At 34.5% G+C, this 15,760-nt stretch overlaps 1 pseudogene; it reads right to left on the bottom strand.

The window, feature by feature from the left end:
- Nucleotides 1-12,044: 12,044 nt before the first annotated feature.
- On the bottom strand, nt 12,045-14,517 carry LOC141567491 (enhancer of rudimentary homolog pseudogene; annotated as a pseudogene).
- Nucleotides 14,518-15,760: the final 1,243 nt, after the last annotated feature.

Here is a 15,760-nt window from a genome sequence, read left to right as displayed (position 1 = left end):
CTCATAATAGCCAACACACTATTGATGGAGAAGAAAAATGTCAGAAGACTGACACTCCTCGGTTTCAAGATTTCCTATAAAGCCATAGTAATCAAGACAGTATGGTATTGGTGAAAGAATAGACAAATTGATAAATGGAACAAAATAGAGAACTCAGAAATAGTCCAACAAAAATATATTTAACTGATCTTTGAAAAAAGGTGCAAAGGCAATTCAGTAGGGAAATGGTAGTCTTTTCAACAACTGGTGCTGGAACAACGGGACATCTACATGCACAAAATTGAATCTAGACACAGACCTTACAGCATTTACAAAAGTTAACTAAAAATGGATCATAAACCTATATGTAAAATTCAAAATGATAAAACTCCAAGAAGATAACATAGAAAATCTATGTGACCTTGTGTTTGCAGTGAATGTTTAGATACAACAACAAAAGCACGATGTATGAAAGAAAAGTTGATAAGTTAGAGATCATTAAAATTAAAATCTGCTCTGAAAAAAGACACTGTTAACAGATGAAAAGACAGACCACAGACTGGGAGAAGATATTTATAAAACACACATCTAATAAAGTACTGGTATGCAAAGTATACAACGAACTTAAAACTCAACAATAAGAAAATAAGCAACCCAATTGTAAATGTGCTAAACATCTGAACAGACACTTCAGCAAAGAAGATATATAGATGGCAAATAAGCATATGAAAAGGTGATCAACATCATATATCATTAGGGAATTGCAAATTAAAATAATGAGATACCACTACACACCTATCAGAACGGCAAAAATCTAAAACACTGACAACACCAAATGCTGACAAGTATGTGGAGCAAGAAGAACTCTTCCTTTATTGCTATTGAGAATACAAAATGGTACAGCCACTTTGGAAGACAGTTTGGCAGTTTCTTACAGAACTAAACATACTCTTAACATATGATTCAGCAGTCACACTCCTTGATATTTACTCAAATTAGTTGAAAACTTATGTCCACACAAAAACTTTCACTCAAGTGTTTATAGCAGCTTTATTCGTAATTACCAGCACTTGAAAGTTTTTTATATATATTCACACACACATATATGTATATATACATATATGTTATATATATTTATAGTTTATAAATATATTGTATATATTTTTATAAAATACATATTAATAATATTATATATATATATATATATATATATATATATATATATATATATCCATTCAGCAATAAAACAGAATGAAGTACTGATTCATGCTACAATATGAACCTTAAAAACATTATGCTATGTGAAAGAAGCCACTCACAATAGATCATATATTGTATGGTTCCATTTATATGTAATGTACAGAATAAGCCAATCCATAGAGAGAGAAAGTCGATTTGTGGTTTCTAGGAACTGGGGGAAGAGAAATTGGTAGTGACTGCTAATAGGTATGGGGTGTCTTTTTAGGGTGATGAAAATTTGGAATTAGACAGCAGTGATGATTGCACAGATGTGTGAATATACTAAAAGAAAATTGAATTGCACACTTTAGAAAGGTGAATTTTATGGAAAGTGAATTATATTTCAGTAATAAAAATATCTAAAAAATGACATCTTCCTAGTAACCCTGTCATAGCTGATCCCACGAGTGTAATTGTGAAAACAGCAGTACATGAAAACCTACACTACTGCCAAAAAATTAAAATGGTTAGTAGTGTGATTAGGAAACTGTACAATGTGTATTCACTAACTCCAAAGGGAGAGCTGGAGTAGGAAAAACAACTCACATGTTTCCCTATGTAGAATAAAGACAGTTCTAGTAATTGGGGCAAAATGTAGAGCCTTTTCCTTGTGCTTAGTTCCCCTGATTGAAATGAGGTTTGTATAACAGAAAGCTGTACAGGTATTGCATTACTGTTTTTTTAAGATGGCCATAATACCGCACCAGCTCTTTCCTATTTTTTTCTATATTCACCATGTAGGTAACTGGTAGAATAAGGATGTTGTACTCTGGGATACACGAGTATGTTTCTCCACAGGGATGCGGAAAGGAAGTACCTTGATAACATGTGGTGGGAATTATAATTACTATGATTTTTAACAGAAATGTTTTAAAAATTAAAGGTAAATTAATAGGGATTTCTGTTTCTGAACAATATGAAGTAACTGGACAAGATTTACCCTCTTCTAAAATAAATGGGGGAAAAAGAATATATGAAAGCAGTGTTTTCAAGATGCTGGACATCAGGTAACAAAGGACATTGTTCCCTGAGAAGAGGGGAATCGAGCAAGATGAACCTCCGATTGCCTCAGCTTACTGCGCTGAGAGATATCCCAGGCCCTGTCAAAGGATAGGAAAATGGAGGGAAAGCTCAGACACTCGAGTTGAGAAGACATAAAGATGGTAATATGGATATAAAAGATATACAACATCATTAGTCATAGGGAAGTGCAAATTAACACACAGATACCACTACACAGCTGTTGTTAGAATGACTGATATTAAAAAGAGAGACCATCCCAAGTTTGGGCTAGAATGTGGAAGATCTGAAGCACTCATTCACTGCTGGTGGGAATGTCAAATGGATAGTCTTTTTGGAAAAACAGGTTAGCAGTTTCTTAAAAAACTAAATATATATCTACCATATGATCTAGCTATTCCACTCCTTGGTGTATGCTCAAAAGAAGGGGAAAAAAAAGTGGTAACATCCACATGAAATGTTGTACCAGCATTTTTTTTAACAGCATTATTTGTAATAGCCAAAAGTGTCTATTACAATCCAAATCTCAATCAACTGATGAAATAAATAAACTCTGGTATCTGTACAATGGAATACAACTTAGCAATAGAAGGGAATGAACAATTTATACATGCAACAAAATTGATGATTCTCAAAATAATTACACTGAATGGAAGAAAGCAGACAAAAAAGAACGTATACTACATGATTCTATTTATATAAAATTCTAGAAAATGCAAATTAATCCATTAAAAGCAAATCCTTGGTTGCCTAGTGATCACAGAGTTGAGTAATATGGAAGCATGGGAAAGAGGTATAAAGGAGCATGAGGAAACTTTTGAGGGAAATGGTTATGTTCATAATCTTGGATTATGTTGAAATTTCACAGTATATGTCTATCTATATATATACACACATGTATATATGTATATATATATATAAACACATGACAAAAATGATCTAGTTATAAACTTGAAATATGTACAATTTATTGTGTGCAAATTACAAGAAGTCCTCATTTTGCACAGTTCTAATATGCACAAATTTAAATCAGCATGTTCAATTAAATTACACCCATCCCCTAAAAACATGATTCAAATTTAGTTTACCACAGAGCATTTATTGTAAATAATTGCATGAAGTATAAACTTTGTGGCTAGCCCTTCAGCAGCAAAGTTTATATAACAGAGGCACACCATGATCAGTGACCAGTCATATTACTTTTCTCAAAGTCTGTTGATGGGTTTTTACTGCACATCTGACATTCAGTTCATGTACAGAAAGCAAAGCATGTAGTTGTGTTACCTTTTTGACTCCCAGTGACCAACACACATTTTACCAAAATGAATAATCAAAAGAAAAGAAAAGGTAATTGGCTGACTGTTACAGTTAATTTTATAGTTAATTTTAACTTGCCAGGGCCATGACCAGGTATTTGATGAAAGGTTATTCTCAGTATATCTGTGAGGGTGTTTCAGGATGAGATTAACATTCGAATCAGTAGACTGAGTAAAGCAGATTGCCTCTCTAATATGCTTGGCCCTCATCAAATGAGGGCTTGAATAGAACAAAAAGACTGACCCTCCCATGAGTAAGAGGAAACTACTGCTGCCCAACTGATGAGCTAGGACATGTCTTTTCCTGCCTTCAGCATTTCTGGAGTCTTGTCCAGCTCTGCTTTGGATTGAAACTTACACCATGGACTTTCCTGTTTCTTAGGCCTTTGGACTCGGTCTGGAACTACACCATCAACTCTCCTGCGTCTCCAGCTTGCCAACTGCAGATCATGGGACTTCTCAGCCTCCATAATTACATGAGTCGATTTCTTATAATAAATGGCTTTGTACATGTATCCTGCTAGTTCTATTTCTCTGGAGATCTCTGATTAGTACAGATTTTGGTACTGAGAAGTGGGGTGGCTGTTGTAGCTAATACCTAAAAATGTGGGAGTGGCCTTAGAACTGAGTCATGTGTAGAGACTAGAAGAGTTTTGAGGTGTATGCTAGAAATATGGACATTGAAGGCCATTAAAGGGCTCAGAAAGAAAAGGAGAGCTCAAGAGAAAGCTTCCATCTTCTTAGGGAATACATAAATAATCATGGACAGAATGTTGGTAGAAAAATGGGCATTAAAGGTCATTCTTCTGGTGAAGTCTCAAATGGAAATGAGGACAGATTATTGGAAACTGGAGGAAAGGCAACCCTTGTTAAAAAGTGGCAGAGAAGTTGGCTGAGCTGTGTTCTGGATTTTGTGGAAGACAGAACTTGTGAGTGATGAAATTGGATATTTAGCAGAGGAGATTTCTAAGCAAAGCATTAAAGGTGTGGCTTGAGTCCTTATTGTTATAGTAAAATGTGAAAGGAGAAAGATGAATTGAAGATATAATTGTTAAGCAAAAGGAACCAAAACGTGGAGGTTTGAAAAAATTTCAGCCTATCCATATTGCAAAAAATGAAAAGCTTGTTCTGAAGAGAACACGAAGGGTGTGGCTGAACAACCATTTGCTAAAGAGATCATGGGTGCAACTTATGGATTTAATCAACCATTTCAGCAGAAGCCAGGAATAAGAGATGTGATTATACCAGCAAAGACACTGTCAATTTAAATGAAAGAGGACAGAGAAAGCAGGTTGGAATGAAGGGTGGCTCTAGGATTTCTTGATTGTACAGGACAGGATCATAGACCTATTAAGTTGGAAACATACACTATGCTTAAAGATAAAGGAAGAATGACCCTGAAGGAGAGTCAGAGATCATCAGGGCTGCCTCTCACTACGGGCCCAGGGATCATGGTTTTAGATGGAGTTATAGATGAACTACTTGACCATGGAAATGTTGACGCTGCTGTCATTCAAAAGACTCTAGATATTAAGTCAGAGGAATTTAGTGAAGGTGAAGTTATCAACATAAGTGAGGGAAATGGTTGTGATAAAAAGGATTAAGATACCCCAGAGGAAGTAATCCAGTAAAAAATATCTAGATAAAATGTTGGAAGCTTATCCAGACTTAAAAAGTATGTGAAATTTATCAAGGCATAGAAAAGGTGGTGCTTATTTCTTAACCTTAATTTATAGGAAGAGGAGAAGGCAAGTCTGTTCAAACGACTCAATCATTTTTTTTAACATGGAAATTAGAAAACATTTTAATCTCAATATTTTTAATTTTTAAAGTTACAGTTATAAATAAATATTAGTTTTAATTTTTTTAAATTTTATTATTTTTTAATTTATTGGGGTGACAATTGTTAGTAAAATTACATAGATTTCAGGTGTACAATTCTGTATTACATCATCTATAAATCCCATTATGTATTCACCACCCAGAGTCAGTTCTCCTTCCATCACCATATATTTGATCCCCCTTATATATTAGTTTTAATTTTTAAATTTTGCTATAAATTTACAGCCAACGGTAAACATTTTCAATTTTTTGACAAAAATTTGTAAAGGTTATGGAACAATTATACTTTTTTCCACTAATTACTAAGAAAACTTTCTATGTGTAAAGTTACACCGTCATTTTTACATCCATTATTGTGTAAGTGAAAGTTGCTTGTATATATCAATTAAAACTGCCAAAAATAAACTGATGATAATTTAAAATTCTGATTTCGAATTAAATTGTATTCAAAGGCAACAGAAAGAAATTGAAATATTAATTACAAATTAAGTTAAACTAAAAGGTTTTATTCAATTAAATTCAAAAGCTTTGAAAAAAATCAGAATTAGCCCAAACAACACCAAATAAAAAAATGTTTTAAAAATATGTAAAAACATTTTTCCACATGAAACACTGAGATTTTGTTTTCTGAAGTTTCATTATATTTTTCTCTATATTAAAGCTTTTAACTATTACTTATTAATGAGTTTGATACATTTAGCAAGCCAGTCATTCAGTAGACTATTAGCTCTTAATAAATTGATTTTTGGTGAAGTCACCTGATCCCTAGAAGATTCCAACTACTTGATGAAGACTTACGTGATACTGGGAATTGAATAACAAGCAATACACACTCACACGCTCATATATAAACATATAGGTGTAATATATCAACCTGCCTTTCAGCTATAACCTGTGAAGCTGTGCACAAAGAAAGTGCATAAAGTAGCCTATGGCACACGTTAAATCGGTGGAGCTATCACCTCATTAAGGTGAAAGAAAATAGAAAATAGTCATTAAGCAATTTATGGAAAACATGTTATAGAACCTTAGAAAATGAGTATTATCCCCTAAGTCAAAGAGTTTAACACTAAAAATTTATCAAGTATGATCTTGATAAAAGTTGAGCAGAAAACTGAAAGTAGAATAGAAAATCTCAGGATTAGATACAAAGGGAGTTTAGTGATATAAGGACTTTAAGGAAATTAAGAATTCACTGATAAAATTTAAGTCTAGAGGCAATGTGTACTTAAATGACCATGAGACAAATCAGTGATGTGATCTTGAGTTTACCCTGTAAGCAGGGGAAAAGAGGAAAATATGCAAATGATATTGTATTTGAAATATACCCAACTTTGTATAAAGCACTGCAAAAGAAGCAGAAATCAAAATTACGTTTTTTTTTTAAATTTAGGAATTCCAATTAAACACTTCAGCCTAATTAAGAATAATCAACAGAAAAGAGAAGCATTCTTACATCTACTTGCCACCATTTTTTAATTATAATAAGAGGAATAAATACTGAGAGTTACCATGTTACCTATAAGGAAACAAAAATCAGGATGTTCTGAACTGTAAGTTCCATTAAGACTGAGAGGAAACAGATTTTAAGGAAAGGCTTGATTTAAGAATTTTGTGCTCAACTGATGTTTATTTTTTTTCATGTGTGAAAGGAATCTAAAAGTATTTTCAGGTTTTCAAGTCCTCAGAAAATATGTTTCCCAAACCACCGTAGAAGAAAAAACTTTATGAAGACATACTCATGAACTGAAAGATGACTTTTTAAAACTTCAGTGAAACAGCTGTGATGTCTGTGTTGCAAATCCAATTGTCAATCTGTAATGTGTATTTTACTCAGCTTATCAATGAGAGTTGAAACAGTTCATCACTATGTCCTTTTTGAACATGTTTTTCACTTGATTTTTAGACCATTACTCATTTCACATTACTCATTCTTAATTTACTTTCTTGATTTTTCCTCATCGCTAACTTCGAAGTATTACAGCACCATGGGACTTAATCTCTCTGCAGTCACTCTTTGGTGATGGCAACTATTTCATATTTATTTTTACATTTTTAATTAAAATGTACTTAGCATACACGACTTTATTCGTTTTAGGTGCACAACATAGTGATTTGACATTTATATATCTTCCAACGTGAACAACCATTTCATATTTAAACTAATATAAAGACTTTAAATACTATAAGCAAGTAACTCCCAAATTTGTATGTCCAGCCTGGAGTCTTTCCCTGAACCCCAAACTTACACAGCCATCTTTGTACTTAACTAACTGGATGTTTAGTTAGCTCTTAACAAGTACCAAACCAATCTGTTGATATACACCAAACCTGTAACTCCTTCACCCGAAACAGCTCTTTTGCAATCTCTCTATATAAATAAATGCTAACTTTAGTCTTGTAGTTCCTGAGAACAAAATCTATGGAGTCATCCATCATTCATTCTTTCACTTATTGCACATAGCCAATCCATCAGCGGATCTTTTAGTCCTACCTTTAGAACATACTCAGAATCTGACCACTTCCCATTTCTTCAATCACTACCATCAATTCTAAGCTAGTATCATCATTCCTTGTTTGGATTTTTTAGCGACCTCGTACATATGGTCTTCTAACTTTCATTCTTGTTTTGCTGCAGTCTGTTCTAACACTGCAGCCAGCGAGATCTTGTTGAAAGGTAAGTCAGACCATGTCATTTCTTTGCTTAAAGTCACTCAGTGGTTTTCTACTCAGGGTAAAAATTCAAAGTCATTATATAATGGCTTAAAAAGTCCTACAAAATATGGCAGCATCTATGGTAGTCTCTGACCTATCTCTTGATGTTCTTGTTCTTGACCACATCAGCCTATTTAGTGTTTCATGAACCAACTAAGCATATTTCTGCCACAAGACCTTTCTAGATTTGTTCCCTCTGCCTGGGAAGCCCTTCCCCCCTATGTCTATATGCCTTATTCCATGACGGACTATCTTGTCTTTGCTCAAATACCATTGAGACCTTTTTTCATTATTCTTAGAACTTCTTGTACATCTTTTCCACTATTGTTCTCTACAATATTTCTCACAATCGTATATAACGACTTTGCAGACTATGGCCAGTGGGCTAAATCTTACCTACCACCTGTTTTTTTCATGTAAAATTTTCTTGGAACACAGCTATGCCCACTTTTTCACATGTTGCTTATGGCTGTTTTTTTCACTATAGTGGCAGAGTTGAGTTTTTGCAACATACATGTGGCCCACAAAGCCTAAAACATTTACTGTTTGGCCCTTTACAGAAAGAGTTTGCTGACCCTGATACACACTATGTATTTGCTTGGGAGTTTTTTGCCCATCTCTCCCCACAAGAAAGTCATCCCTAGGAGGGCAAGTTATTTTTTTTTTTTTTCACTGTCATATCCCTAGAATAGTACCTAGCACATAATGGGTGTTCAGTAAGTATTTCTGGAATAATTAAATGACTGAATGAAAGAAAAGACATGGTGTGGTACAGTAATTAAAAGATATATTAAAGGACTTTAGGCTTTAGAGACAAAAATTTCACTAGATTGTAAGCTTTGTTATTATGTATCATTATCATCTAAAAATAATTAATATGCTTTCAATTAAGCATGTTTTCAATTAAGAAAAGAGATTCCTGTGTAAGGATGGTAAAGAGAAGCTAAGAATTTCCCTCCTCTGATACCTAATGATATGAGCTACAACAATTTTTAGAAAATTATAAGAACAACAGAACCAGAAGAAAAACAAAACATTTCATTAGCAGTAACCAGAAATTAGAAACAACATAGAATCTCATGTCATATATTTCAAATGATGATAATCAAGGAAAGAAACAGATTTGCTGAAGTGTACAATGGCTGGTCACCTATTCCCCAAAATTTATCTTAATCTCAAGATTATTATTGAATTTGAGAATCATGATTAATGCACATAAAATAGTAGAGGGATAGATGTATAGGGTCTCCTTACATCGTTTTTTTTTTTTTTTTTTCTCCTTACCATGTGAAAATAGAAATAGCTGCTGGAAAGAAATGACTAAAAGGTGAGAAGAGAAGGATGAGAGATGATTTCTTGGCAGAAGCAGAGCCTTCAAGACTCCTGAATTGAGAGAAAGATCTCATTCACAAGGGCTATCTCCCTATGGAAATAAGATATGTTCCCTCTCCTGAGTAGTTAGGGCAACCTCTAACAAAATCTCAAAGAAGTAAACCCAATTCCTCCAACAAAAGCTGCACATAAAATCTGCCACCAAAACCAGCTGAATTGTCTCCCTCTGTTTGTATACTTTAGCCATACTAGGTAGCTCACAGTTTATAACATATATAAAGAGCCATTTTTAAAGATCCAGCCTATATTATGTAGTTTGCAGGTAATTTTTATTTGTTTTCCTTCTCAGAGGGTAATTTCTATTAGGTTGCCTCTCTTCAGTGAAGAATGGAAGAGGGAGAGGGGGAAAGAGGGAGGGGGAGAGAGAGAGAAAGAGAGAGAACAGATGGGGGGAGAGAGAGGGGTTATAAAAAAGTAATTTGAACTCAATTTGGGTAAGGATAGTTTAATGTCATTGATTGATTCTCTTTTAAACAAAACCTAATGATATTTTTTGGTAAATGATTCTGGTAAAATAGTTAAAAGCTTCCCAGAATAAGCACAAAATAATGCTTTCCAGTATTTTTATCTTAGGTGGAGAAGAAACTAAAGCTAAGGAATTATTAATTCAGTGTTGCACTCAGAACAAAAGCTGATACAGAATCACACAGTTGCTGAGTTTATCAAATCAGCAGCAAAATAATGAATAATTATGTCTAGGGAGAAGTCAGAAGCAACTATTGGCAAAATTTCTTTAATGTAATACTTTGGACACTATAGTATCAATGATATACAATATGAAAGCACTGTTACTCTACTATGTGCATGCTAATAGATACTTGGCTTTTCAGTTGGAGGAGACCTTCTATGGGAAGAGTACTAAGAAACTTTTTACCTATGTACAGTTCACTTATGAGGGAGAAGAGCTTGACAACTTCTTGGGTTTTTTTAATCACTGAAAATCCATGATAAGGGAAAGAGATTTTAAATAATCTGGTTCATGATTATTTGTAAGTCAAAAATTTTTCTGGAAAAGGTGTGTTGAATCAGTATTGACAAAGCACAAGCTATAGGACAAGGGACAACACCACTACACTAGTTAAAGAGTTGACATTTGAATATCATTTCTCACACTGCGTTATTCCCAGAGCACAATGGTGGACTTTAAACAATATGGACTTTGATCTTGATTCAGTTTTTAAAGGAAGTAGTAAAGATTGTGCTTCTGGTTGAATTCTGGTCCTTGACTGTAATTTTGAGAATGCTGTGAAAATAAATGAGCAGTGAATATTAAACTCTGGTTTTCCGACTGGAAGCATGGTGTCTGTCAAGACGGAAGGTTGTCATATGAATTTTTGAAATCAAATGGGAGATAAAAATACTTCTGCATGACCTTAAAAAAAAGACCATTTCTGTGATTTCAGAGTGCTTGCTCAAATGGCATGTGTCATTACATTGAGTAGCTTGAAACTATCCTTCAGGGCTAAATTATTACCAAGTTTAATGCTGATAATAATATATTGGTACAAACTATAATGCAAAGAAGTCTTAATCACTGTGACGTGGACTCTTTCACAAATTATGCTATGTATTCTCCTTCCCCCACCTGCACCCAGAAAAAATAATCACTCTCCTGAAGTGCACTCATTTTACTTTGAAAACCTTTATTAGAGTATTTATCACATTGTGTGAGATATTCTGGGGTGTTAACATCTCTAAATTGGACTGTGCAGTCCTTAAGTGCTAAAGATTGTGGTCTTCCCCAACAGAGGTACAGAGGTGTGCTGGTAAATCTTTCTGGGACTAAAAATATGTGTGTGTGTGTGTGTGTGTGTGTGTGTGTGTGTGTGTGTGTAAATGCACACATGCACACGTGTGTGTATACAGTATGTGTATATGTATATGTATACACATATATGTATATATGTGTAAAGTCTCTATAGCCAATTGATTCTCATGGAATGCTTTAGTTGATTTTTACCAAACTCTTGTGTCTATAGTTCTATCTGTAGCCAACCTATAGTTGGAATTGTTGAAGAATGTGATTCTGACATAGTAAATGGTCATTAATGTTTTTGTTTAAATAAATGAGTAAGATGAAAATGTAATGACTTCATTTTTTCATCATTGAGGTGAGTGACATCTTATAACTTGTTAATAGTTTTTAAATATTGGGAGATTATTATTTTCCTTTTTTTTCCCCTGTTTCACTGTAACACTTTAAGTTTAATTTGCATTAATGTTTTTTCCGTCACTTTCTTAAGTCTCTAGACTATCAATAAAGCATTAAGTTATGCCATGATGTGTAGTGTTTGCCGATTCGCACCATGGTGAATTTCAAGCTGTAACATTATATCACTGATCACATAATTGGGAAGATATGGGCAGTGGCACACCACTGTATATAGTTTTTAGGGTTTTTTGTTTGTTTATTTGTTTGTTTGTTTTTTGTCATTCTACAAGTGACAAATAACTTCAAGCGCACAGATGATCATAAAGCATAATACAATGTGAGTTTTGAGAATTTGTTTTTATTAATAATACGATTTCAGTTTGAAAATATTTATTTTTGGTAATGACTGTGTTTAACAACCAGCTTTCCTGAGAATTTCTGACAATTTAACTTTTGACTCTCAGGAGCTGGTAGGAGTTTATTCAGCACATGACTGCCGCTGGAATGCTGCTGTGCATAATGTGCACAGCTTTATATGACGGACTTGGGTGAGCAATAGTTTGAGTTAATTCAATCAACTTAATTATATTCATCATTATGCCCTTAGTTTTCATGGAAGATTGCTATGGGAAAGACCATACAAATGATGTCTATACACTTGCTATAAAATTACTTCAAAAACTTTGTTTGATATGTTACTCAGTGTTTTAACTTCATCTTGATGAACTGTTAATATTCTTATTTACCAGATAATGAGAATGGTATATTCTGCTTTGTTTTGTCTGCCTTGAAACTCACAGGTAAATTGTATGCTTGATCACAGTAACTGTTAGTACAGACCAATAATATTTTTAAAGTTAAAAAAAACACTAAATCTTATGTTGAAATCTTAAGGTATACAGAGGGTGCCAAAAAAATGTATGCACATTTTAAGAAAGGAAAAAATTGTATTAAAATTGTAATACTCAATATATACCAATAATAAAAGATGAATACAAGTCATGTTTAACTTCTGCAATTACAAGAGGTGCTCGAAGTGGTTACCATCAGCGTCCACACACTTCTGATTACGGCGAACGACTGCTTGAGCAACGTTGACCCAAGCGTCCACTTACATATATTTCTTTGGCATCCCCGGTATATACATATGTACATTCATACATACATACAAATACAGTTTCAAATAAGGTTTCCTAAGGTACATTTATAGGAAATGTTGAATAAATTATTAATTTGTTTCCTTTATTTACCAAGTTTCAAAATAGTCAATTGGTTTCCTAGTATTCTTCAAAGGTGACAGTGAGGTTTTTTTTTTAGGTATCATTATGGACTCATGTATTAAGATATATTTATTGTTGGATATATTTATTGTTTGCATCCATTGTAGTTGTTCATCTTTGACCAGTGGGAGCCATTTCAAATTGGCCTCTTTAAATCGGTTCTTAAGGCCTTTTCACATGACCCAAATAATCTTTGATAGCTTTCATGCTCATTGGTATGATAGGGTATTCTAGGCTTCTTTTTTTTTCTTTCTTCTTCTTCTTTTTTTTAAATTGGGGAATATTGAGGAACAGTGTGTTTTTCCAGGACCCATCAGCTCCAAGTCAAGTCGTTGTTTTCAATCTAGTTGTGGAGGGAGCAGCTCACTGGCCCACGTGGGAATTGAACTGGCAACCCTGTTGTTCAGAGCTCACACTCTAGCCAACTGAGCCATCCGGACGCTCCTAACATTTTATCTTGAGGACATAACTAAACTATATCACTACCTTGCACTCCAACTTGAAGAAGAAGTAGTGCAGTGAATGTTATAAAACAGCTATGAAGAGTTTATGAAGGATTGGAACCAACATTAGCTGACAAAGAACAACTTCTGTCTAAATAATCATAAAAATGTTTAAGTAAAAAGAAAACAGAAAGAAAGAAACAGGGATGCTGGAAGATTCAGCTTGAATGTGATCCTCACATTTCATGTAATACATTAAATCCTGGCTAGGGTGTACCAAAATGGAAACAGGGTTACTATAATAGAAAACTTCTACTACAGCTGTACCTATCTGTGTTTCAAATCCACCCCTATCGCCTTAATGCTTCCAACAAGAATATTTCCTGTCCTGTTGGGCCTGCCGGCAAAGGAGCACGGTAGGTCTTCCCTTTAATCCAGTTGTAAGGCTGGTATGTCGGAGTAAACAAGACAGCTGAGGTCTGATAGATCATCAATAAAATCAAACAACTGACTGATATCATATGTGATAGCGGGGCTGTTGGGATTCACTTTCTTCAGCTGGTCTTCATACATTTCACAAATGCCTTCCATGCATTCATTCACAGATTTAGTCAGCATCAATTTTGCCTTCTGTCCTCTTGTAGGCTGTACAAGCAAAATGGTGTGCGACATCACACCAAACTCTCTTGCTGCAGCCACTGACACTGCCGGGACACACGAGCTTAGCGACTCCAACAGCCAATTCCTGCAAGAGGAACCATAGGAAGGAATTGTTTTTAGGGGCAAATGGTGTTTAGAGACCATAATCTGAGCACACAGATGTCTTCTTGTTGCTACCGCAATGGTCCTTGTTTTTAGGCATTTACAATGGGTGAACTAAGCAGTACATTTGTTTTTTTTCATATTCCCCTTTACCTTTTACCCCCTTTTTAATTTTTTTGAATTACAGTTGACATTCGATATTATTTTATATTAATTTCAGGTGTAGAGCATAGTGGTTAGATATTTATATAATTTAAGAAATAAGCCCCCTAACTGGTCTAGAACCCACCTGGCACTATACATAGGTATTACCATATTATTTACTATATTCTCTGTGCTTTACTTGACATTGCCATGGCTATTTTGTAACTACCAGTTTCTACTTCTTAATCCCTTCATCTTTTTCACCCTGCCCCTCAACCCCCTCCCATCTATCACCCCAACAAGTCTAGTACCCATGTGACACCATACATAGTTATTACAATATTATTGACTATATTCCTTATGCTATACCCTACATCCCCATGACTACTGTGTAACAACCAATTTGTACTTCTTAATCCCTTCACCCCCAACCCTCCTCCCATCTGGCAACCATCAATATATTTTCTGTGTCTGTGAGTTTGTTTCTGTTTTGTTTATTTTGTTCTTTAGATTCCACATATAAGTGAAATCACATTGCATCTGACCGTCTTTGTCTTACACTCCACTCAGCACATTCCCCTCCAGGTTGATTCATGCTGCCGCAGATGGCAAGAATCCATTCCCTTCCCTGGCTGAGCAATATTCCACTATATATATATATACCACCTCCTCTTTATCCATTCTTCCATTGACAGACACCCAGGCTGCCTCCATATCTTGGCCATTGTAAACAATGCTGCAATGAACCTATGGATAAACATGTCCCCTCGAAGTAGCTTTCTTTAAATAAATAACCAGAAGCAGGATTACAGGGTCCTTCTTTATCTCTTGTCTTTGTTTTAAAGTCTTTTTCATCCAGTGTAAGTATTGCTATCCCAGCTTTTTTTGTTTTATTTTAGTTTCCATTTTCATGAACTATCATTTTCCATCCCTTTACTTTCTGTCTGTCTCTCAATCTGAAGTGATTCTCTTATAGGCAGAATATGTAAGGGTTTTCTTTTCTTATCCATTCAGCCCTTCTGTGTCTTTTCATTGGAACATTTAACATTTTTACATTGAAAGTAATTGTTGATAGATATTTAGCTACTGCCATTTTATTATTCATAATTTTGACCTTTTTTTTTTTTTTCAATCTTAAAGAAATCCTTCTAACATTCCTTGTAATACTGGTTTGGTGGTGATGAACTCCTTTAGCTTTTTCTTGTCTGGGAAGCTCTTTTTCTGTCCTTCAATTCTAAATGATAGCTTTGCTGAGTAATCTTGGTTGTAGGTTCTTGCTTTTCATCATGTTGACTATTTTTTGTGCCAATCCCTTCTGGCCTGCAAAGGTTCTGTAAGAAATCATCTGACAATCTTATGGGAGCTCACTTATAATTTACTAGTTGCCTTTCTCTTGCTGCTTTTAGGATTTTCTCTTTGTCTTTAACCTTTGCCATTCTAATTATAATGTCTTGGTGTGGGCCTGTTTGGGACTCT

This window comes from Rhinolophus sinicus, chromosome 17 (genome assembly GCF_057876585.1).
Source record: "Rhinolophus sinicus isolate RSI-liver-muscle chromosome 17, RSI-T2T, whole genome shotgun sequence".
Taxonomy (NCBI): Eukaryota; Metazoa; Chordata; class Mammalia; order Chiroptera; family Rhinolophidae; genus Rhinolophus; species Rhinolophus sinicus.
Note: the sequence above shows the minus strand (reverse complement) of the source record. Positions and strands in the feature narration are given on the sequence as shown.